The sequence below is a fragment of the Harpia harpyja genome, chromosome 9 (genome assembly GCF_026419915.1).
Source record: "Harpia harpyja isolate bHarHar1 chromosome 9, bHarHar1 primary haplotype, whole genome shotgun sequence".
NCBI classification, from domain to species: domain Eukaryota; kingdom Metazoa; phylum Chordata; class Aves; order Accipitriformes; family Accipitridae; genus Harpia; species Harpia harpyja.
Genome location: NC_068948.1, coordinates 13767951 through 13791401, shown reverse-complemented (window position 1 = coordinate 13791401; position 23451 = coordinate 13767951). Strand labels below are relative to the sequence as shown.

The 23451-nt window shown below is 39.1% G+C and overlaps 1 protein-coding gene across 15 annotated transcripts in view; it reads left to right on the top strand.

The window, feature by feature from the left end:
• Positions 1–23451, top strand: part of ZNF536 (zinc finger protein 536) — a 357567-nt gene that overhangs the window by 121533 nt on the left and 212583 nt on the right. Inside the window, exon 1 of one of the 15 annotated variants that reach the window (XM_052797142.1) lies at positions 8427–8554. The exons of the other annotated variants lie outside the window; for them this stretch is intronic. The gene's annotated coding sequence lies outside the window, so the exon portion shown is untranslated. Of the gene's footprint in view, positions 1–8426; positions 8555–23451 lie in introns of those variants that run through there. 15 annotated transcript variants of the gene reach the window in all.

The window sequence follows — 23451 nt, the reverse complement described above, 5'->3', positions numbered from 1 at the left end:
TGGAGCAATGCTTGGGCTGCTGATTGTTTGCATTGTAAACAGTTTGTTGTAAATATTCACCATGTTGATTAGTTGCAGAAGTCACATGCTGTTGTTTACGTTTCCTCATTGGCTAATACATGTAACTGGAAGCAGATGCCTATCCTAATACTCTCTAAAAGAAAATCTATACTAAATAGACTAAAAACTCTGCTCCTCCTTGGGGTTTTGCTTTATTAGCAACAAAACCAATAAAATAACAACAGTCAGTTCATGCCTTCTTCCCAGCTTTGGGTGCTTCTGAGTTTGCTCCCCTAGGTTGCATAGTGCACTCACTGGATGAGGTCCTGGCCCTGTTGAGTTTGACGGCAGCGCTCCTGTTGACTTCAGGAGGAGGCGAATTCTCTGCTGGGAGGTTGCAGTCTCCTCACCCCGCTGGGATAATGCACCACCTGCTCCGGGCCCACACAGGAGCCCACTTAATCATTTCCAGCAAGTGCTCTGCTTGCTGACGGGTGGGGTTTCACAGGGAGTCACAGCCAGCCTCTTGCAGGGCCAAGCCATTAGGAATTACTGTGTTTCAATGTTATAATCTAATATACAGCTCGGGGTTACTTTGACAAGTTATTGAAGCTCCTTTTTTTCATAAATGTTCCTGCTAGTGAAACTGGTTTGCTGGAGTACTCAAAGATTGAATGCAAAAAGGCAGGAGCAACAAAGAGCAAAAAACCATTTGCAACATCAATGAATGTGTGTGAGAAAGGGTCCTGAATATCTCTTCATCTCTAAGTTGAAGTAAAACTTTTGTTTAGGTTTCCCTCAATGCAGTTTCTTTCCTGGGACTGATAGCTGCACTGTTATTTTTCTGAGACTGTTTATGTGGAAGGGGGACTAGATGGAATAAAGCTTAGATTATTGTTTCTCCATTTCACTCTGGTAAAAGTGCTACTGGGGAGAACACAGGATCCTGGCTGTCCGTGTTCCATTAGGTTTGTATTTAATTATGGTTCTTCCTTTTTCTCCAGGCACTCTCCAGCTTCCTGGACCACACACTACAATGTTTAGCTGGTCACTGTTTTTTTCTGTCCTGCTGAGCACCCTCAATTCCACCTAAAGTGAATGGGAATTGCTGAAGCTCAGCACTCTCTAAATAAAGGCCCCTATTATCGATGTCACTGTTTGAGATAATAACTTGTGCCATGCATAAAGAGTGAAATCACTGTGCTTTTTTAATTCCTTCATATGAGATTTTGCTACTCTTTACTTTTCTCTACTGCTCAATGGTCCAGCTAGATAGCATGGCTTTTGAAATAGGTGATGCCTTCTCTAATTAGGCACCATTGCAGTTACTGATGGATTCAGACAATTTTGTGTTCAAAGTTAATGAATGTTGGCTTTGATCAGCCTCCGACTGTGATTGGTAGCAGTAGTTTTATCCATGCTTTATGCAAGTCACCCAAACCTCTTGGTTATACAGAATTGAGCTAACAGTCTTACAGAAAAAAAAAAAAAAAAAAAAATCCCCTAAGTGAGCCATCGTCAGAATGTACCATGTGCAAGAAACCCAGCCTACCTGACTCCTAAAAGAGATGCAAGGAAAGTATAGGAAACCCCAAGTGTTTCATTTGAATCTTAAGTACGTGGTCAAAGGTTGTGCTGCAAAAGCTGTATATTCAATTGGGTTCAGCACAGGTGTCTTCCTCCTGCAAAGGCCACTTGGCTTCCCATCCTGGCTCTACTACCCCATCACTGTGAGTGACGTTCTAGAAAAAGGTGTCAAGCTCAAGTAATCAGGCTGCCTTTAATGATCTGCGCAGCTGTCTCTGTCTCCTCTCCGCACAGTTTCTAGACACAAGGTACATGTGTCTGTCCCGCACCCCTCCACGCTGCTTCTCTCTGTGGTGCACGCTCACTGCATCAGAGCTCGCAGGGAGGAACCTGAACCTGTGTGACCATCGTATTGGTGCTTTCCCCTTAGGGGTTTTGATGAATTTGCATTAGGTGATTATCCCCTCATGCATGTCTCAGAAAGGCAGGTAACTCCACATTGTCAGTTTTCCATCTGTAGCATGTGGATAATTATACTTTTCTGCCTCACATGGGTGTTGTGAGCACTAATTAGTTAATGTCTTTTCAGCACTTTTATCATACAAATACTAAGCAGTTATTGCTATAATTATTATTTCTTATTATTATGTTGTTCTTCAAATAAGGGATTTTGAGCACTCAGTTATGTCTGAGTATTTGAAAGTATAACTTCATATACATTGAATGACAGTGTTATGGTAATGCCAGTTGGTTGCTTTAAAAGGCTGATGTGTGTTTTATGCTTGGCAATTCACAAACCCACCCCAACTGAAGCAGCATTTTCTTTGAAAATATCTCTGAAGCAACAAGATCATACCACCAAACACAGAAATCCAGTGTCTGTAATATAATAAGGCATAACACGGTTTACATTAGCTGATTAATAGTGCATGCTTTGGGTGTGCTGTGAGCACTGGAAAAAACTCCGTTGGCTAGAGGGAATGTGGCTTTGGACATCAATGGTTGAACTACAGCCGTGTCAATTCAGCAATGCGGTATTCCAGAGTTTGTGCCAAAGTCACGGGACTTCTGCAGAACTTTAGGTTCTCTCGAACCCCAAATTTAAGTAAAACTTAAAAAAGAAAAAAAAAACAAACAACTTAAGCAAAACTTAACAAAGAAAAGATGAAGCCATCGTGTTTCCTGTGATGCGGTGTGGAAAGCACATGCCTACTGAAGGTCATCCAGGGGACAGTGAGCCCAGTCAGAATAATGCTTCCTCAGCTACAGAATCCAGCCCCAAGATCCCCTTGGCCATGGGATTTTCTAAGGTCAAGGGGATGCCTTATGCTCTATATGACATGATTTTCAAGTCTGGAGATCCTGTTTTTTGCACTAGGGAACTGAAATGCAACAGGTTTTTTTCCTCAGAGAAGGGGAATCCTGATGTGGGAAAGCTGCTTCTTGCAGATGGAGGGCCCGGCTTCTGTAGCAGGCTTCCTTTTTCTAGACTACTGTGGAAGCTTTTCCATACGGTCTGAGGACAATATAGAGGGATAATGGCATGAAGGATTCAATTTCCCAGGCGGAAAGCACAGGCATGGGAATGAAATTCTTATTATGGAATTGGATGCAGAACAAAGCAGATCTCTGGCAAGCATCTGAAGAACTGATTGATGATGGAGCACTGTGAGGGGAAGGAGTGGAGGCCGGCAGGTAGGGCTGGGTGGGTTGGGAACTATAGGAAGCTGCAAATCATCAACTTCTGGTCCACAAAGATCAGGAAAAATGAATGCATCTCAAGCCTTAAGCCATCTTTTTTTGTGGAGCCTCTTAAGGATCCATGAAAGCATGGCTGTAATTGGATTAGAGTTTGCGGGGAGGCACAAAGCCCCTGTGCAGATGTCCTTGACTTCCTATCTGCTTCCCTTGTGGAGCAGCTATGAATTTTGCTGGTGAGGAGAGGGCCATCATGCTAGGCTGTTGCTGGAGAGTGCGCTTTCCAGTGGGACTCCTCTGCGCTACGTCACAGCTGGTTTCCTGCTCCATGACCACATGTACAACTGAAGTGGCTAGCTCATCCCAGACCAAACTGACAACTCCGTCTGGCATGTGATGGCACAGGGCAGGGGGACACTGGGGGCTTGGGCACGAGCAAGGTATGGAGGTCTTTCGGCCATATTTTGGAGTGAGGAGGGCTGGGGCAGGGTTCAATGTGATAGACTTGATGGGGCTGCCAGGTTAGTCCTTTTGGCAGAAGGCAACTGCTGCCCTGCTCAGTTGGATGGATCACATCAGGATTTCTTTCATTCCCAGCCTTTCCCATGGGATTTTCTGTGGGAAGGTATGATCTCCTCCACACAATAAGCTGTCAGCCTTGTGACAGCTATATAGTGCCTGGACTGGTTTGTCTGCAAGTGAGGATTTTCCAGCTAAGTCTGTTTCTTACTGAGGATTGTCTGGAAGTGACTATGAAAACAGAATTACCCTTTTTTGAGGGTTATTTTGAAAATGTCTGTCTGTAGTGAGGATGCTGTATATGATGTAGACAAATAACGTGGGAGAGTCTTGCAGCTCCTATGTGAACTGGCAAGGTTTTCTTGCAGAGTTGGAGCCACTGTTACAAAATTCTTAGGCTTTGGTAAATTCAGCTCTAGAAGCGATTTAAAATCTACAATTAGGGTGGGAATAATTTTAAGTTAAATGCCTAATTAAATACAGAGAGGATATATATTTTTGAAATGTGACAACTCTTTTCTTGTAGTTGCCTGTGCTTACATACACACTGCAGTATTTTATGGTTTGCACCTGAAGTTAGTTATGCACTATGCCCAGCAGCTATATGAATATCCATTTATGTGACCTTGTAATCAGTTTATTAGTGTTTTAGTGCCTTGTTGCTGTTATTTTTATCAGCCTAGGCTACAAGAAGTTAATTTCAATAGAATTTCATAAACTAAGATTGAAAGTAGTTCACTGAAAGTTATGAAGCAATAGATACAGTCTAGTCATGGCAGGTTTTTTCCTATCTTGAAGGAAGTCGCAACAGAAGCTCTGGTGTTTTGTTGGTTTGGGGTTTTTTTTTAAGTGTTAATTTTACAATTATTTTTATAATGTGTTTTCAGAAAGACAAGGTTTATAGAGATGTAACATTTTAGTAAACCGACAGATATCTCTGTGGGGAAAAAATTGCTACATTTTAGAGTGAACAAGTCCTTTTTCTGGTCCCAAAATCTTGTCTGTTTTTTTTTTTCCACAACTATATTGGCTGGTCTGGTAAAAGCTATTACATCTCTGTATAACACTTGTCATTCTTAGAACAGACTATCACAGTTCCAACAACACACCTACTACATACTGTAAACAATTTTATTTAATTGATGTCAGAATTAAATTTTATTTTTTAAAATAAATGCATGAGTGGATTATCTGGAGAGAAGTTTTTTAGTACGTACGATTGTAGTATGCAAAATTTATTGAGGCCATTGTCCGTACTTCATTTTGTGACTGTGACTAGGTGTTGCTTTGTTGTGGCAAATAAGCATGAATAAAAAGCCAACTTTCCAATGCATTCCCAACTGATAGGCTTAGGATATTGTGTGCCTGTATCATAAACCAGCAGATCATCCTATTGGAAAACAAAACAAAACTCCATTAATTAAGCACCTACTTGTATCTTTTTAGAATGTTTTTACAGTTTTAGGAAGGGACAAATCCCATGGTGTCATCCGTGAACATAGCTGAAGTAAAAGTGGCCCACTTTCAGTTTGAGCAAGAAACACCGTAATAGACTGGGTTGCTATTATAGCAAGTTTATTATTATTGGTATATAAGCTAGCTGGGGGCTTAAACACAAAGCAGCTGGGTAATTTAGCTAGCTCCTGGATCCAGTTAAAAAAAATCTATGTTCTGTCCACAGTAGGGGAATGGTCATAGCTGAGAAACTACTATATATTAGATTGTACCACACCTGTGGCATGTTCACCGTTATAAGCTGTGTAGGCTGTAGAAAACATTAAATCCTCTCATTACTGCCTTACATAAGACAGACACTTCAAGCAGTTCCACGTTTATCTGAGATTACCAGTTAAACTCATTAAAAAGCAACTAGGGCTTGTTCACTCAATTGGATGTTTTCAGGATTTTGGTGTGCTTTGTGATTAACAACAGTATGTCTTTGATTAGGGAGATGACATTTTTGGGAAGACTTAGCCTTCCTGATGTTTTGTGCGCTGGGTTAAGTCTGAGGTGACAGGTAGGTTGTTAGCTCTCTCACCCTTTGTTGGTAAAGCTAAACTTGTGAAACTGGAACTAGAATTTTTTTTTTCTTTTTTTAAATTTGAGGAAGAAATGCACCATTAACACTTCAGGTTCTAGCCAAGCTCAGGCTCTGACAGCAATTACAGGCAACCGATGGAATAAATTGTTTGGAAACCTCTTTATCATTAATGTTTCTTTTTTGTTTACACCAAGTAAATGAAGGAAAGAAACTTTGACTTGTAACCAGGTAGCAGTACATTGAACTTCTTACTACCAGCATCCTGGTTTTCTTTGGCCATTCCCCCCCACCTTGTTTCACACTTTTTCACATGAAGTTGCACACTTGTTGCTACTCACTAAATAAAACCTTACGAGTTTCTTTAAACCCGTAAGTAAATTTAGCCCAGTGCGTGGTTTCACAGAAGTCAATGGGGCCATATTGGTGGATTCCTCTGTTCAGAAACGTAAATGCTTTTGGATCAGAGCTGACAGGTGTGAGCCTCTGTGGACCGGGACTGTTTTCTTCTTTTGTACTAGGAAGTTATTGTCTCCTTATCTGTAGTGCAGGGTCCCGGATCTGAATCTGGCCAATATCAGCCAAGACATTCAGGCACTACCGTAACACAAATAAGAATAATAATGGTATTTAACATTGCTTTTTTCATAAATCAATCAAAGAAGTCAAAGCAGCAGGCATAACTAATATTACTTAGAGTCAGATAGGGCTACATCTCTTTCATAAAAAGTGTTTTTCTGCAATATTTAACCATTGTTGGCAACAATCATCAATATTAATCCTTAACAGCAACATGATAACCAAGCTAGCAGATAAAATGGCTGTTAAAAAAGTAGGAAAAAAAGGAATAATAGGATTGTGGAATTTTAATATTCTCCAGCTATTTATTAAAAAGTGTTTATTTTGTATGTGTTTATTTCTAATAATCAACTGTAGCATTACTTTGCAAAAACCTGTAATTGCTTCTTAATTTCAAATCCCAGTTCCTTTGTGCTGTATACAAAGGTAGGATATTTCTGTACTTATTGTTCACAGCACTCTGTGTAAAAAATCACGTTCATTTCAAGAACCTGTTATGGTATTGATTCTGGTAAAGACTTCCATTAACTGACCAATCTAAATCTCATAAGTGATGTCAGGATAGTTATGCATTTGCTTGGTTCAAGTATTCAGCCATTATGTTAGAATGCAGGCAGTGTCTGAATATGGCTGTTAAATTATTTCTAAATACCGAACCAGAACAGCTTAACAGTTCTGCAGTTTGAGACTGACACAAAAATGACAATCTGCCACCTCTTTGTTTTTTAAATATTAACGTTGTATTGGGATAGTATTTTTGGAGTAAAAACCTGTGGCACGAGAGGATAAGTGACATAAACAAAGGCAGCTGGGCTGCATGAAATAATGGAACAATAAGGCCCTTACAGCCGTTCTCATCACTCCAGTATGTTAATTAGCATTCTGTTGTGGCCGCAACACTGAAAACATGTAATCTGTATTGGTGTACTGTACAGCTGTGAACACACATTCTTTTTTGTTAGTCCCTAGAGTTAGCCTTGCCATTGGCATATGTGTGTGGGCCAAAAGTCAAACCATCACCACTAAAATACCACGCTATAGAAGCAAAAGAGATTTTCTTTTATTTATTTCCATCGTAACCTGTGATGTAATCTGGTTACACAGCTTCTGTCTGTCTGCTGATTTTTTTATCATTTTGCATGTGTATGTGTGTATGTATGCATGTCAGCATGTGTCTGTGTGTATGTGCAAAGGAGTGTGTGTATATAAGGCCAAACTAATAATCTGAAATAAGTGATTTAGGAAGATAAAATGTGCTATAAATAAATGAAAGCTTTTTCCTCAATAGAATAGTTTGAAAAGTCTGCCATGAGGAACATTACAGCTATATTTTCTTTTTCATGGGTAAAGCTAGTCAGATATTTTTATTTGTAATTTTATTAAAGAAAAATAGTTCAGAAATCATCAGTGCTTCAGTGAATTCAGCTGCACAGGCATGGAATGCTTGCATTTTTTTAAATTTTGATACAAATATGTAAAAAAGCAGTGAAAGCAGAACAGAAGAAATATGATTAAAGAAAAAAAGTTGCCATTTATACTCCCTTTTAAAAGAATTCATATTAAAGTCAGGATATCAGCCCACTGCATCCATGTTAACCTTACTTGACCAGGGGTTAGAGGGGACCACCTAAAGATGATTTGGTCAGATGGAATTCATTCCCCATTTGAGGGGTTTGGTATTTCTTTATAGTGCTCCTGTAATTTAAAAACATGCTGACCTCTTCTAATGCATAGGTATTTACCTAGCAAAGAAGCCTACCTTTTGGATCATAAACTAGATTTAAAATTAAGAAATAAGATTTCTAGTATTTCCTCTTAAATGTACATTTATGCAGCTAATATTCACTTGTCAAACCTGTTTGCTAGTTTCCATTTATTACTTCGCTGTGATGATCTCTGTACTCACACACACAAAAAAAAAGAGGTAGGAAAAATTTTTCTTCGAAAATAACTTGCGGTGCTCTTGGGTGAATACATCCTTTATCCATACTCAGATGATAAGAGTGAAGGCTTAGCTCATATTTCTGCACTAATCTACTTCAAACCTGATCTTGAAAAATTACCCTCATTGCACAAAGAAAATACAGCATTTAAGTCACCATGCTGATCAAATTTGGTTCTGCTTTTTGACTGTGGAGGGAACAAATTGTTTGGTGATTCTGTGATGTGAACCAGCGTCCACTAGGGAACCGAGTAAGTTTTTTGTTTTTTGTTTAACCACTTTCTTTCTTTCCCAAGTAGATTGTAACTCTTTTAATGAGACAGATAGATTATTATAATATCGTATTTGTATGCAAAGTATTGAAAGGTTAAAAAAAAAAAGCTTAATACTTTATATTGCTATTGATAGCATGATTTTAGACTAGAGATACTAAATATTTAGATTTCATGCTTGCATTACTGTTTTTATGGAAATAAAATTCAGGAATGCTGCTTTAAAAATTAAATTTCTACAGAAATAAAATACAGGCTGTCAAAAAGGGAATAAGAACAACAACAACAATGTTAGTAGCTGTCTCTGAATTTGTCTTTATAGTGGCAAAAGTATATAATTAATAGAAGAATTTTAGCTCCAGATGTGGCTATACTATAATAGAGCCTTATAAATGCTACAGAAAGAAAAATTGCTTGGAACGAATGAGAACCAAATCAAGAGCACACCTGGGTTTGACAAAGATTGCATTTACTGACTGCTGTGCTATCACATTACAGAGAAAGACCAAGTCTTTGGGAGCAGCTGTAGAGAAAGGCCTGGCAAATCTGCATGCAAATAGCAGCACATTGTTAACTTAATCAGATGCCGAGGAAAAGATGTGCCAGACCATGAGGATGATCTATAAACAAGTACAGAGTCCAGAGAGATTGTGAGGGCTAGGCAGATTAAAAAGGTATACCACAAGGGTTCTGTCCTTGGGTCAGATTCTCGTCTTTTATGTTGCCTGAAGGTTACTGCCATTCAAGCTAACTTATCACAGTGTTTGTTACAACTCATTGTAGTAAATTTGTCAAATAGTACCCGGTTTGTTCTTTGCACAGATATAAATAATTGCATATTATTTTGGGAGTTTGGTAGCTCTTTGTTCCTTGGTGGTAGAGATATGGGTATTATTTTCTGAAGGAACAGTGTGTGATTTCATAACTCCCATCAAATAATATTACAGTATAAATGTCCCAGTGTAGTGAGATAAGAAATAGTGTGATACACCGTATAAAGAGACAGATCTTCCATTAAAAGAAAATATTTCTTATAAACGGAAGTGCCCGGACAAAAATCATCTTAAGAAAGTTAGACACCTGCTCTTCATATCATTTATTAATATTAACGGGAATATATGTTTAAAATCTTCTCTAAGTCTAATATCATAAAAAATAAAGAAGTAATACTATTTAATCACCCACAGCTTAATAGTGCCTTAGTTGTTTACTGCCATTGCACTAATTGCTCTGTACTAATGTGTTTTTGTGTGATTTCCAGTAGTGCTAAAAGAACTGAGATCCATAACCAATTAAATATAGTGTTTTTATGTTAAAAATATATCTGCTGTAGACTAGCAAATGAACAGTGGTATTCTTTTAAAAATGAGAGAGTTGGCAGTTGCATAGCTGCAGACTAGTAGGTATTTTTCATTGCATCTTTTCCACAGTGACACTGAAGTAATCTTTATGAATAAGCAAACTGCAGAAAGCTGAGCATTTTATATTATATTATAGGCCAGAATCTCCTCTCTCACAGTTATAAATCAGGTATAACTTTATTAAAGACAGAGGATTTACACCTACCCAAAAGAGGTGGACTCAGGCCTTTTGTTCCTGCAAATGGCTCTTCTTTTTTTTGGAAATGCAACTTTTAAAATCTGAAATACAGATTCATCTCACACAAGCACCTGAGCATAAATATTTCGGCTATACCTGCCACATGGCAAACCGTGTACAGGGCCAGCCATGCCGGGCAGGCAGCCCAAGCTGAAGGAAGTTGTTTGGGTCCCTGGCTTTATCATAGGGAGCAGGACAGAAATGACGTTCAGAGACTTGTAGGAGGGGAAGCAACACCGTTTATATACTGTAGTGTACCCTGCCAGAGGGTTAATTGAGTAACATTGTTGTTGGCTCCAGAAGGAGCTCCCTGCCTGAGACAGGGCACCGCAGTGGAGACTGCGAGGGTGAGCGAGGTGAGGGGAAATTGGACATAATAGCATTAATAATAATAATTAAAGACTAAGAGTAACAAAAGAACACATAACTAATACACCAGTCTCTTGCTTTTTATTACAAAATTAATATTCATATGAATGCTATCAGAGCTAGTCAGTATTAAACTGGTAAGACAAAAGCCACATTGTAATATATTATACAGTATATTGCAAGATGTTTGTTTCTGTGGATTTTGACCAGCTGAAAACAAACTAACAGCACTACCAAGTAATCTGTTTCCAGGTCTTCAGCACAAGGCCCTTAGTCAGTATAGGATCCCCAGACCCACAGAGCAGGAACACTCATCACTTTATATGGGGGGAGGTAATGAGATCAATTAGATCCTCATCCATTGAACTGTAGACAGCTGTTGGTGCATAATAATCATCATTAGAGATGGGTGGATGTGGGATACTTGATTTGCCAGACTACCCGCAGGTATTCTAAAAATGCCAGACTTAACTCTTGAGTATTTTGAGTACTTGAGGCCAACATTTTCTCTGAAGTCTCTCCTGGGACTATTGATCATAAAAGAAGAAAAGGTACATCTGAGAGCAAGGAGAGCTAGAAGGCTGCCAGGCTGTTTTTCAGGGCTGGAGAAAGTTGAGTGGATAAACCCTGCCAGCTGCTATGTAAGCACCGCCCTTTTCAGGGCCACGTGGAGCTTGTGAGCAACTAACCCCAGCATTAGCTGCCATCCTGATTTCAAACCTCAGCAGCCATGCTCATTAGCCAGCTTCTTGTTCTCTCTTCACAATAGTTTCATGGTAAGAATTGCACCTGTTTTAGGTTTGGGTGTATTCTCTCTCTGTCCATCCCATAGTTCAAATGTTACCTATTAACAAGGATCATCTCCATTCTGGTTGTATACCAATGCAACCAGTTTGTGTTAATGAAGTTAGTCTGATTTTGACATTGCTTTTTGGAGGATAGGTAATGTAATCTTATCAGTATTTCAGTCTGAGCCTTTAAACCACCAATAGGTTTTATAAGCACCACTAGCATGTCCAGAATAGTCACTGCGCTGTGGTCTGCATTGTTTGTGGTTACTAATTTCAGACTTTTCTTTGAAGCCTAAATAAATGCTTGTAGCATTTGATACTTATATGTTTAAAATGTTATAAAACTGTGTTAACCGGTGCTGTTATTCATATACATCCTTGCAGCTCTGTATGTTCTGCACTTTTAACCTTTATAATAATTCTTATAATTGAGAGTCCTTTTTCGAGATAGTGGGTGCTGCTATTCCAGTAGAGTAAATATGGTATGTGTTACTACTGTTTAATTTTGATTTGGTAGTGTAAGTAAACAATCCACTTATTTTGGTGGGCTTCCTTATTCATTTATACTCCTTAAAATAGGTGTGAGTTTCCAGTGTAAAATGATGGTATCTCCCTGGTTGAATCATGTTAGTATTTATGGGAGTTTAGTAAAAACAGCCCAGCATTTATGGGATAGTGGGAATTGGAGTGAAAGCAAATATGTGCAAGAGAGAAAGTGCATGTGAGATGAGATCTTCTGAATCCTTATCTGAGTTTTTGACGGTGCTTCTGGCATATCCTTATGACCTTTACTGCTGTTGTCTGACGCCTAAGTCTAAACCCATTCCTGACCTCACTGGGTGTATACATGAGGAACAGATTTGCCCCCAATTTGGAAAATAATACTTAGGTACCCTGCAAGTTGCTCTGAGGATTAATTCGTTAATGTTTGTACAATACTCTGAATATATAAAGTGCTGTATAAGTGTTTAGTAGTATTAAGTCCCTGTGCATTGCTTAGGTATCCTCAATATCAGTACAGACTGTGGTTTTTACTTTTATGGACTAGTAGAGCTTAGAAAGGAAGAAAAGGAAACAGATATTATGGTTCCAGCAACTAGTGAAATAAAGCAACTGGCGAAATGTGCTTTGTTTTACATGCACACAGATAATATTTGGGTAGATGGTCACACAGTACCAGTGTGCAAATATTTATCTGTTTGCAAAGAGAATCTCAGCCTTTATTGCCCGATGCTGCAAACCATTATTCTTGTAAACACCATTGGATTTCTCATCTGCATAAAGACTATTTTTAAGACTAAGGGTCTGTGGAAAAAGAATCTAACATATCTTTTTAGATTAAATTTACTCTACTGGTTTTATGGCCTAGCATGTTTTTGGTAGATCAACTAGCTGATTGCACTTGAAGATTCATCTGCATAGTGGTCTTTCCTTAGATTTGCTTTCATGATGTGTGCAAGAACAAATTAAGCTTTTGCACTTAAAACATACTGAATATCTGAGATGATGGCTAGATTGCAGGTAATAGGAATTTCTTAGTTCTCTTTGATGGTCACACTGTCATCGTCAGTTTGGTTATAGCAGCTGCTCCTTTCTTGCCAGTCGGTTTTATTTCCTGTTCTCGAATAATCTCTCTCATTCAGAGGAAGGTAGAGACAGCCATCTTCTTGAAAGCAGGTAAAATGCGATAAATGAAAGTGATGAAAGAAGACATCAAGCCAGACGTTCTCTCCGTCCGGCATGGCTGAACTAGGGTTCAGATGCTACTTTAGAGATTTCACCATACTTTTCATTAGAGATGTATCGGTGATGAAGTATCATGAGATGGAATATCAGTATCATCTGGGGAAGAGCCAGCAATGAAAGTATGTTTTGGGCTGTGAAATTTCAATGCATTCATTAATCAGAAGACATTTTATCTCCATGATTCTGGATTACCCAGGCGGTTCTCAGCCTCGGTAGTGGAAGGCAGTGTGGAAGCCCCATGAGTGCAGGAGCAGCATTCCTGACATTGCCTGAGAGGGGCTTTGTGCATGGTGTGAGCAGAGCAGCGCTGAACCCTGACCTCAGCTCTGGACAAGTATGTGAAGTTTCTTTCTACTTTTGATTTTTAACTAAAGCCTAGTTCTTAAGAGTTATCATATTGTGTTTTAGTGGAAATGAAAAGAGGAAAATCTACATGAGAGAGTCAGCAGGGGAATGTGAGATCCTTACGTTCACTTGTCTTCTTTCCAGTGCTGTTGTCTTCCAAACAGAATTTACTTTCCTTCAATTTTTTTTATTTCTTCTTCTCACTGGGTGCCTAGCTGTAACTGTAAATGAATGTATCTGACAGGTGGCCCAGCACTGAGGCCCCAATATCACTTGGCAGTTATGCCTTATAAGATGCAAAAGAACGTTGTATAGGAAGAGCAGTGATGGCTGGTCAGCTCAAATAGTGCCATGTTTCTCCTCCCCTCCCTATACCAAAAGTTATAACATCATGTTTCGGTCACAACAGTCAGCAAGTAGTATGAACCAAGCAACATTATGGTTATAACTAGTTACAGGTTGCAATTACAAAGGTTACCACTGTGAGGAAAATTAATTGGCAATATTTTCTTAATGTTTTTGCCAACTACAAGAATTGAAAGAACAGAAGTTCTTTTGTATCCTTCCCCCATCACTCCAGCTCTTCCCAGATAATTCCAGTTATTCATCTCTCCAACTCAGAAGTATTTTAAATTAAGCTAAAGGGGGAGGTGATCATCACCAAGTAATTATAACTATAGTTGGAAGCAAAACTTGAAATGCAGTCTCCCAAGGTGATGCAGTTATTCCTGGGTGTCAAAGCAAATCTCCCTCTTCTCTATGCCGACTGTGTCTGGACATAGAGGGCAGCTGGAGTCTGACCCCAAAATACAGTAATGTATTGTGGTAGTCTGCTGGTATCAGAAACAGAGCAGGATGGAAGCAGTTAGGATCTCCCAGTGTCTAGACCAATTAACTCCACGTATGTCCTGATATCATCAGTTGTGACTGAAGCGGGTATTTTTGTGGTCCATACTGTCTGTTTTTCTGATGGGCAAAAAGGACCCATCTTGTGGCTGAGTTAAGCTTCTCTCAGGTGTCATTCCAGTTTTTAAACATACCTTATTCTAAAGTAAAGCATCATTCATAAAATGCAAGATTGAAAGGCACAGCACACGTTAAGTCAGAGCTTCAAACGGTACTGCTGTCCTGAACAGAGACTCTGGAATTTTGTCTTCAATTCATCTGCCTGTACAAAGATTGCATGGATGTGAAGTGTTCCATTGTACATAGATACTCTCCATCGCAGTCCTCTCCAGCAAAAGAGGCTGAAGGCTTTTTTAGCACTAATGACCATATAACTACAGCATTGAGATACATGATGTTTATAATCTTGACAGTCTACTGTGCGGCCTCCCCATATTTTTTTCTAAGTAGCGTCTGTCGAGCACAACTACTACATACACCTGCTTTTTTTTAATACCATGACTAATAACTGTGGCAATGCAGCAGTAGAAGGCGATATATTGTAGAACGCAGTATAGTGTATGGGACCTCCAAACTTCTGCTGCTTCAGAATTGTTTAGTAAATGTCACAGAAGCATAGTCTGTTGTAAACATAAAAAATTGTATTAATGGCTTCATTATTTTTTCCAATTCTTTTGTTGCTGAGTGTGTTTCTGCTAGCAAAAGCACCTCTGAACAGTATTGTATTGCTTCCTGTGTTGATCTGGGACTTGTAAGAGGCTAGATCATTATCACTCATCTTGTAAGTGTTTTGTTCTACTTGTGGGTACTCGTTTGACTGTCTTCACTGCTCCTGAAGTTTCACCCACGTTGCACCAAGTAAGGTCTCTTAAAGATGCTGCTGGCACAACTTTTTCATCTAGGCTTTCTTCCTATGTGCAAAATAGATTTCTTTGCAACACTCTGGTCAAAAGAAAGCTGCTATCTAACCATGGCCATTTCTACACTGCAATGCACTAAGTCCAGATTCTGTGCTCTCAGCGATCCCTGTAGTCCAAAGCAATGGGCATTTTTTTTCCATAGCTGTGATATAGATTGAATTCCTATCCATTATCTTCACAAAAAGTGATGGCTCATTTTTCAAAGTACTGATTGGCATAAATTTTGTGGATGACTGTTTTTGATGATGATTATTTTTGTAGATGGGTTATTTGCTATGCTCTTCAAGTGCTCCCCAGGCTTTGACTCCTGATGTTGTCCAGGCAATTGAGCTGGTATACCATAGCCTGTTTAACTAGTCTCATGGGATACCGTTTGCCTGCTCACTCACCTAAACTGGTGTTAGTGTAGTGTGTGGAGCGGAAAGACTCCCTTCAGTTAAGGCAGTATGTTCCAGACCAGGGATTTTACTTTTTGTTTTGTTTTGTTTTACATGGTTTCCCTATTTAGAAGCTGCTGTTGCTGGGTGACTGCTGGCATTCTGCTGGATAACTTTAGAAAGCCATAGCCTGGCTGAATAGATCATGTCACAATGCTAAACATTAGAGGTAGAATTGCATCCGGTGTCTGTTGTTGGCTCTTGTTCTGTCAAGGCTAGAAAAATGCTAGCTGATTTGATAAGCAGTTAAAACGTCCTCTGAAACAGGAGCATGAAATAGGCTGGATTTGTACTCAGTGAGAGCTCTGTAATGGCAGAAGTGTGCATGATCAAATATTCCTGACCTCTACCAATGGGCTATTGGCCCGTCTGCTACTCCGAGTTTTTGCTGTCATCAGCTGTGCTGCCAGGGTCTGCTCTAGCCAACTCTTCTAAGCCATGGCCAGCTTGCTGGGAGCAGAGACCACTGGGCTCCTCAGTGCAGATTTCGAGCAGAATGGCAACTGGCGCAAAGCTCTTGCTTTGGCACCCTTCAGTCATCCAGGTTCTGTTCTTTATCCCTCTCTTCCCAGCTTTTCTCTTGCCTTGCCAAAGAAATGTGGCACTAGCAGAATCTTCCATTCTGGGCAATTATTTTAGGTACTCTTTGCCAGGCGACCCAGAATTAGGGTTTTTCCTCAAATTAGTTCCAGAAAAGAGTCTGAGGAAAGGGAGACAAGAGAATGGATTTGTCAGCTTTGGTGTTTGGTGTCTTAGGGCCATGTTTGCTGGCTCGTTTTGTCTACCTTGTGAAACTTTAGGGCAGTCCAACAAAGAATTAGTTTCTCTTGGGACTGCAATCCCTGTTGTATCAACCCAGATGCCTTGCTTCTCTCTGGAGAAGCCAGAAAATACTAGCAGTAGCTGTTTGCAACAGGTTTCTCCAAAAGCAAACTGGACATGAAGATAGACTTTGGACATACCTCTTTTTTTCTGAAAGTTGTTTCAATGACCAAAGGAAATTGAGAGCTTTTTGCTTTTGGAATAGTTCCCTGTTTAACTGTGGTGAAAAATCCAATTTGATCTGAGATCCCTGCGTAGCCCCCTCAGAGCGACCTCCCAGAGCTGACGATTTTCTTGCCTGTAAAGTTTGTTCCCCCTAAACCTCACTTCAGAGCTTGAAGCAGAAGTTGTGAATTTTTGCAGAGTTTATTTGGAAGTTAAGCATACATTTAGCATGCTAAATGCATGGTCAACAATAAAAAGAGAGAAATGTACCTCCTTACTATCTTTGGACTGTCTTAAAGAAAGCAATGAATTGTCCATTTTTCTCCCTCTCAGTTTTGGTAGGAAACCCTGAGCTTTTAGTGTCCCTGGCTCCAACTGTGAATGAGCACTACAGGTTCTCCCAGAAGGCTGTGGAGCCTTGGCTCTCAGCTCCCGGATTTGACCCTGCAGTAGCTGCTTGAATTCTCTGCTGAAAATGAGCACAATCCTATTAAATATTCTGCACAAGAATTGGGGGGGGGGGGGGGGTGGGGGTGAGGGGGTGTCCCTTTAAAAGCACTGGGTTAGTAGCAGCACAATTAGACTTTACTGTCTGTAGTTCCTACTATACCTCTGAAGCACTTGTATGGAATGGATGCTTCAAATTAAGTATGACCTGGTTGTCCAATCCCAATTACCTAAAGAATCCCTCAATTTGCTTAACAATTCCCTCACAGCTATTATGGCTCTGACTGATTGTCCCCAGGACTCTCTTAGGCTTACAGCTAATGTAATTGATTCTTCAGTAGTAGCCTGAAGGGCCATTTGGCTTCAACCATGGTCGGGAGATTTTTTTTTTTGAGCTAAGTTAAGAGAATGGTTATTTTTTATAGTCATTCTGGTTTTGGAGGGTGAGGGTGGAGGGAATAATCTGGACACAGCTTGGAACAACAGTCCCTGCCAGATGGGGAAGTATTTTCCTTGGGCTTTCAGTTAAATTGGCTTTGGATGGAAGGTCTATGTAGACTTCAAACCCAAATTTGGGCAGGTATTTCTGAAAAAGAAACGCAGTGAAGGCTTCATTCTGACATTTTCCTCTCTTTCTTCTTCTTAGTCAAAATGGCAAGAATGTTTGGGTTTTTTCTGTACCTGAATGAACATCAGTCACGATAGGTGCACCGTTTCTAGTTGTGACAAAACTATCAATCCTCAAATGGTCTCATTCAGAAGGACTGTGTACGAGGGTTGATTATTAGCTTATAGAAGAGGTCTCTGACACTGTAAAGTTGATTGTCTTTTCATCATCAAGGACTAGATCATAAAATTCAGTAGACTGTGTTAGCAAATCTACATTAGTGAGGGCACTCATAACATCTCATGCTATCATGTTGGGATCTTACATTCTAAGTTGTGTTGTAGCTTTTTTTGGACACTTTTACTTTTCACTGGGAAAAACTGGATAGCTGCAAACACAGAATTCCATCAAAATAATTTCCACAATCCTCACCTCCTTTTTTCACCAAATCCCACAAAACCATAACTAGAACACCCAGTAGTGGAAGTAGCAGGAGATCAGTTTAAAACAGATAAAAGGACACAGTGAGTAGTGAACTTCTGGAACTTGCTGCCAAGGGAATTTGTAGAGGCAGACAGCATCAGCAGGCTCAGAAAGGGATTAGACAGATTCATGGAAAACAGCTCAATAAACAGATAATAATAAACAGGTCAATAAACAGCTAAAAAAATGCTATAGCTTTGAGTCATGAAGGGCACTAACTTCCTACATATCTAGAACCTTAGAATTAAGGTGCTTAGACACTACCTTGTTGAGAAGAATAATAAAGAGATGTTCAGAATTTCTTTGTCAAAGGCGTAACTGGTATTTCTCAGCTTCTCAGTTCCCGCTGGCCAGGCTGATAAAAAAAGTTAATGTGTTTACATCACTGAGGTAAACTAGTACCTTCTCCTTTTTTCATATCTTTCATTTCCTACGGAAAGAGGGATGCACTTTATCTGGGAAACGGGAGAGAACAGCTATTTGATTGGTTAGGTGTGAGAAGGAGGGAGGAAGAGAAAGGCAACTGGAGTCTGTCTGAACACAGGGATCAAAGTGAAAGCTTACCATGAGTTGCTTTTCTACCTGAAATCCGTAAGGAAGGAAATGACTCCATTATTGGGGGTTCTTAAAGGAATGGTTCACTAAAAATGTTACTGAGTTTGGATCTCTACAGCTCTGGCAGTCTCTGAAAATGCTAGATTCTCAAAAATGTCTTCAAGTCCAGAACTGTACCTTAAGTGTACCTCTTACCAAGACAGACTAGGACCTTACTGGGCAATGGAGGACCCCATGGCAGTATTAGTGCTCAGATATGAGAGACTCCCTGTCCATGGCAGAGTATATGTTGTCTATATTGCTTAATGCATTTTAAAAAGATGATGTCAACATTAATTACTAAAATGATGTACTTGCCAACAGAGTAATGCACAATATTCCCCACCTCACTTCCATGTGCAGTCCATTAATTAATGTCTTTACAAAATGAACCTTGTAAGTAACAATTTAGTCTTGATTCCTGAAAATATGATTTTGAAACAAGTGTTCATGGCGAAGCAGTGGAAATGCCAGCTGCCCTTTGGTGAAACACTCAGTATAGTTTGGATTATAGAATGCTATTTTTCCCGCACAAGGTAAGGGAATACTGTCTAAAAGTTAGGTTATCTGTGTTTGCTTCTCACAGAAAAGGCAAAAGGATCTTGAGAGGATTCCATTCTCCTTAAAGATGGGTGTCTAATTTAGGTAGACGAGCTGCTGGAACAGCTGCAAATAGGTGAGATAGATCCTGTCCTAAAAAAAAGACTGGAATAAAACCAGAAAGTGCAAGTCATATCATGTGCCAGACCATATCGTAGTCTGGCAGAGAAATGGCTCCAGCCAATACTAGCAGTATTTGTTTGCAAGTTACATTTTCCTCATCTGTTGTTCTGTACCTGCAAAGTGACTCTGCATCTGCTTGAGATTTCAAGAGCATTTCCTGATTGAAAATTCACTTTGATTACCTCTTTAGCTGGTGAAACTTACTTGTTGGAATTAATGGTTTATAAGCATACCAGTGACCACTGATGCTCTGCATTGTAGAAACATTAAATACGATAGAAAAAACCCTCAACATTTCTGGTTAGTGACATCTCTCACATGCAGTGCTGATGTTTTGCAGTCTTAATTTAAGAAGGTATTTCAGCCCGTGCTTAAGTTTATAAGTTCTTAAATTTCATGCAAAGCTGCAGAGTAGAAGTCAGTGAGTATCCAGTGATGATGCAGTAGCAATATTAATGTGGCCATTGTATGCATTCTGCTTCGTTATTCCAAAAATTTTTCATTGTAAATGCTTATTAAACTATCTTCCTTCCTGTGTAGGAAGTCTTCCAAATGAATTGATACCTCTTGACCTTTGAAAGAGACCCATGGGTATCCCAAAGGTGTATGGTCCCCAAGAGGGAAAATGTTACTCAGGATACGTAGGAACTGTCAACTGATTGGTATGGAAGATCCTACACAATAAGTAGAAGGCCCGATGATAGTGTTAAAAGTGGATAATAAATAGGAATTGTTATGGGAACTTTTTGAGGAAAAATGTGTACTTATTTTTGATTGTGTTCATTGTAGTTGCTTCATGAAATTAACAATTGACAAAATGGAAAAACGTGTAAGTTTTGTTTATAACCATTTTTGCCAAGGGTTTTTGTTTTGGTTTGGTTTTTGTATTGTAGACTTCTGGATCTAAGCTTCCCATATATTTTTCCTTCATTTAGGGAACACACAGACCTGACTGCAGACTGAGTTATAAAATAAATGTGTTCTGTGTTCATTTTGTGGGTATGTTACTCCACATTATTATATAGTTTGTGATTTGAGTAGATATGGCTACAGCTGAACAAAAGTATTTAGCATGTTTAGTATGTGAAGGCTGGAAAACTTAAAATTAGCCATACCAGTTTTTCACTGGTATGTGTGGATGCATGTTTTATAACCAATGCATTTTCTCTGCAGAGAAAAAGATTCTGTTGAGTGTGTGTCCCCTCCTGTGTGCACAGTGCATTGTATCTGTTCCCTGCTTCTGTTTGATGAGGTGCATGCTTACCTATAACAGAAAGCAGATTCACCAGTCTGAACCCAATCTTAGCTTGCTGTATATAGCAAATCAAAGATAAAGATTTTTCAATATTAGTTTTAGTCTCTAAAAAATTAGGAAAATAATTACAATTAGGAATCATTCCAGTGCATTGTTGGTTTGTTCCTGTTTTTTCTCTGTCTTGTATCACCGTGTCCTCTAATCAACTCCTTTCTATTGCACTGATGTAGCCCAAAATGTATTGAGTTGATGGTGGCAGTGCCACCGGTGGAAGAGCATTCCACTATCAGTGAAATAATGCATAAAGAACTGGAGACTCCTGGGGATATTTTTTCCATTTGAATTTTTTTTTTTATTTTCATTCATGAAAGCTTATAGAGCCGGTCAGTAATGTGTAAGGTAGAACTCCCCGTTCTCCCTGTATTTCAGCTTCACGGTCCATTGCTACTCAGTAGTATTAGAGAGAAATTTTTTTGAGCAGGAAGAAGGAGGGTGAAAACCTCGCCAATCTGTTCGAGTAAGAAAGAGAAACTCTAGAACAGTGTGTTGCTGTAGTTAAATGGTGTGTGGCTTGTAGTGAAATTACATGTGGGTGAATTTTTTCTTTAAAATGTTTTGTAAATCAGTCATATGTTACAGTACAATGTTGTTTGGTTTTAGTTCAGATTGTTTTCAGTTATTGAAAGTAATTTTGCAGGGAAAAAAGGTTTAACCATAAATATGCACCTTGATTTTTGTGTTCTGTGTTAAAGACTACAATGAAAGATAAAGGGTAAGGGTAAATTAAGTCTCGTCCTGTGTGTGTAGTTGTCATTTGCATCAATAAGCTCCACATATCTATGGATTCAAGTTCCACCCTGAGATCCATATATGGGTATAAAGGTTTGTCACTGGACCAAAATTCATGAAAGTTGTTGGAAAGACTGTCACCAAGTTGGTTTTGGATTGGGTCCATTGTGTATAATTTTAAAATTTGTATTTCCCACTGTTTTAAGTCTTGGTATCTCTGCATATCATGGAGTTTGGTCACTTTGTGATTTTTTTATTATTTATTTTTGCCAGCCCATATCCTGTTGCACATTTGGTGGGACTTCCATGGCAAATAGGCCCTAGGGAAAAGTGTTGTAGCTTTCCATGAAAAATTTAACACAGGCGTTTTAATGAAAATCTGGCAAAACAAATTGCAGTTTGAAATATCTGATTTTCTGAACCCTGGCAAAAGAGCACAAAACCTAGTAATAAATACTGATCCCACACCCAGATTACCAGTTGTCAGCTGCTGTATCTGTCTCTGTAGTAGTTCCTGCTTCACAGCACGCGAGAAGCAATGTATTAGTTTAGCCCTAATGAAACCAGTGAAATATGTCTTTCACTGAAAGCTGAACTGAGTTTACATCACATTTGCCATGAGCATGTACACTAAAAATTACTGCGAATCAGTTAACTTGTGCTAACATGTTACTCGGTGATAAGTTGTTGCGAACCAATTTTCTGATCTTCTGTATCTGTGAATGTTACGCTGAATTTAACTTGACTTTAGATGGTTATATTTGAGATGAGGGAATTCAGTCTCTTGCTGTTTGTTATTAGCTATAGGACCTCAAATGAGATCAGAGCTCCATTGTGCTAGCGGTAGTGCAGCCAGAGGCTTGGGGTGTTATTTCAGTAACTTCATAATTCTGATTTAAAGAATTGAGTTAAAATTAAAAAAAGAAAAAAAAAAGAAAAAAAAAAAGGTTGAGACTGACTACAATGCTGGTGGGGAAACTATGATAAGCTGTTTTTTAGAGATGGAAGAGGGGGGGCAATACAGGCAATCTTACAGGACAAAGTGTCCAGTGGACAAAGCCAGTCCAGTTCCCTACAACATTGCATTTTGTCTCAAGACAAGTTGTCTGTTCAGGGCGGATTTCATTATATCGGCTCATTCCCAGTTAGTTCAGATATGTAAAACCAATCACATTAAAATAGATTTTCCCCATTTCTCTCTCTCTTCCAAAATCTTTAACTGTTCCATTTGTTAAAATTTTTGCAAGAGAACTGAAAGTCATCTGTGCTTCTCTGACACTCATGAGAATTTTTTAAAGATGTTGAAGCAAAATTGGTATTGTAAAAGGAAGCATGAAAACTTTTGTATTTTGGGATGTGATTTTTTTCTTTGCATTTGTTTTTTATTCTTGGTGAAGAAATTTACTTGTTTAAGAAATGAAGTTGTATAATAAAAGACACATTAGTAATGTTGGAAGTAAAACATGTTTTCCTAATACACTGGCAGAATTATTCAAGATCAGTTGACCCTTCTGTAAATATGGCCTTAAGGACAGGAGGACCTTTGGTTTCACTGCTGTACAAATGCCATTTGCATAAGTGCAAATTGCCCAGGTCCGGTTTTCAAACCCAACCAACTTTTTAGCAGCATTTCAATCTTCATAATTGCATTCAATTGGTGCTGATATTTGGGGTCCCTATTGTTTTACATTCCTGTTTGAAATTATTGGCTCTGTTCATATTTTCTGTGAAAGGTACAATTGAGTATGAGCAAATCTTCATGTGGCTAAAATTCTGTATTTTATAGGATAGTAGAGAGAGTCACTTTCTTCCAGCCTCTTGCTCAGAAGACAGGAGACTTTAACTTCATCAAAGTAGGGCATTTAGAAATAGATGACT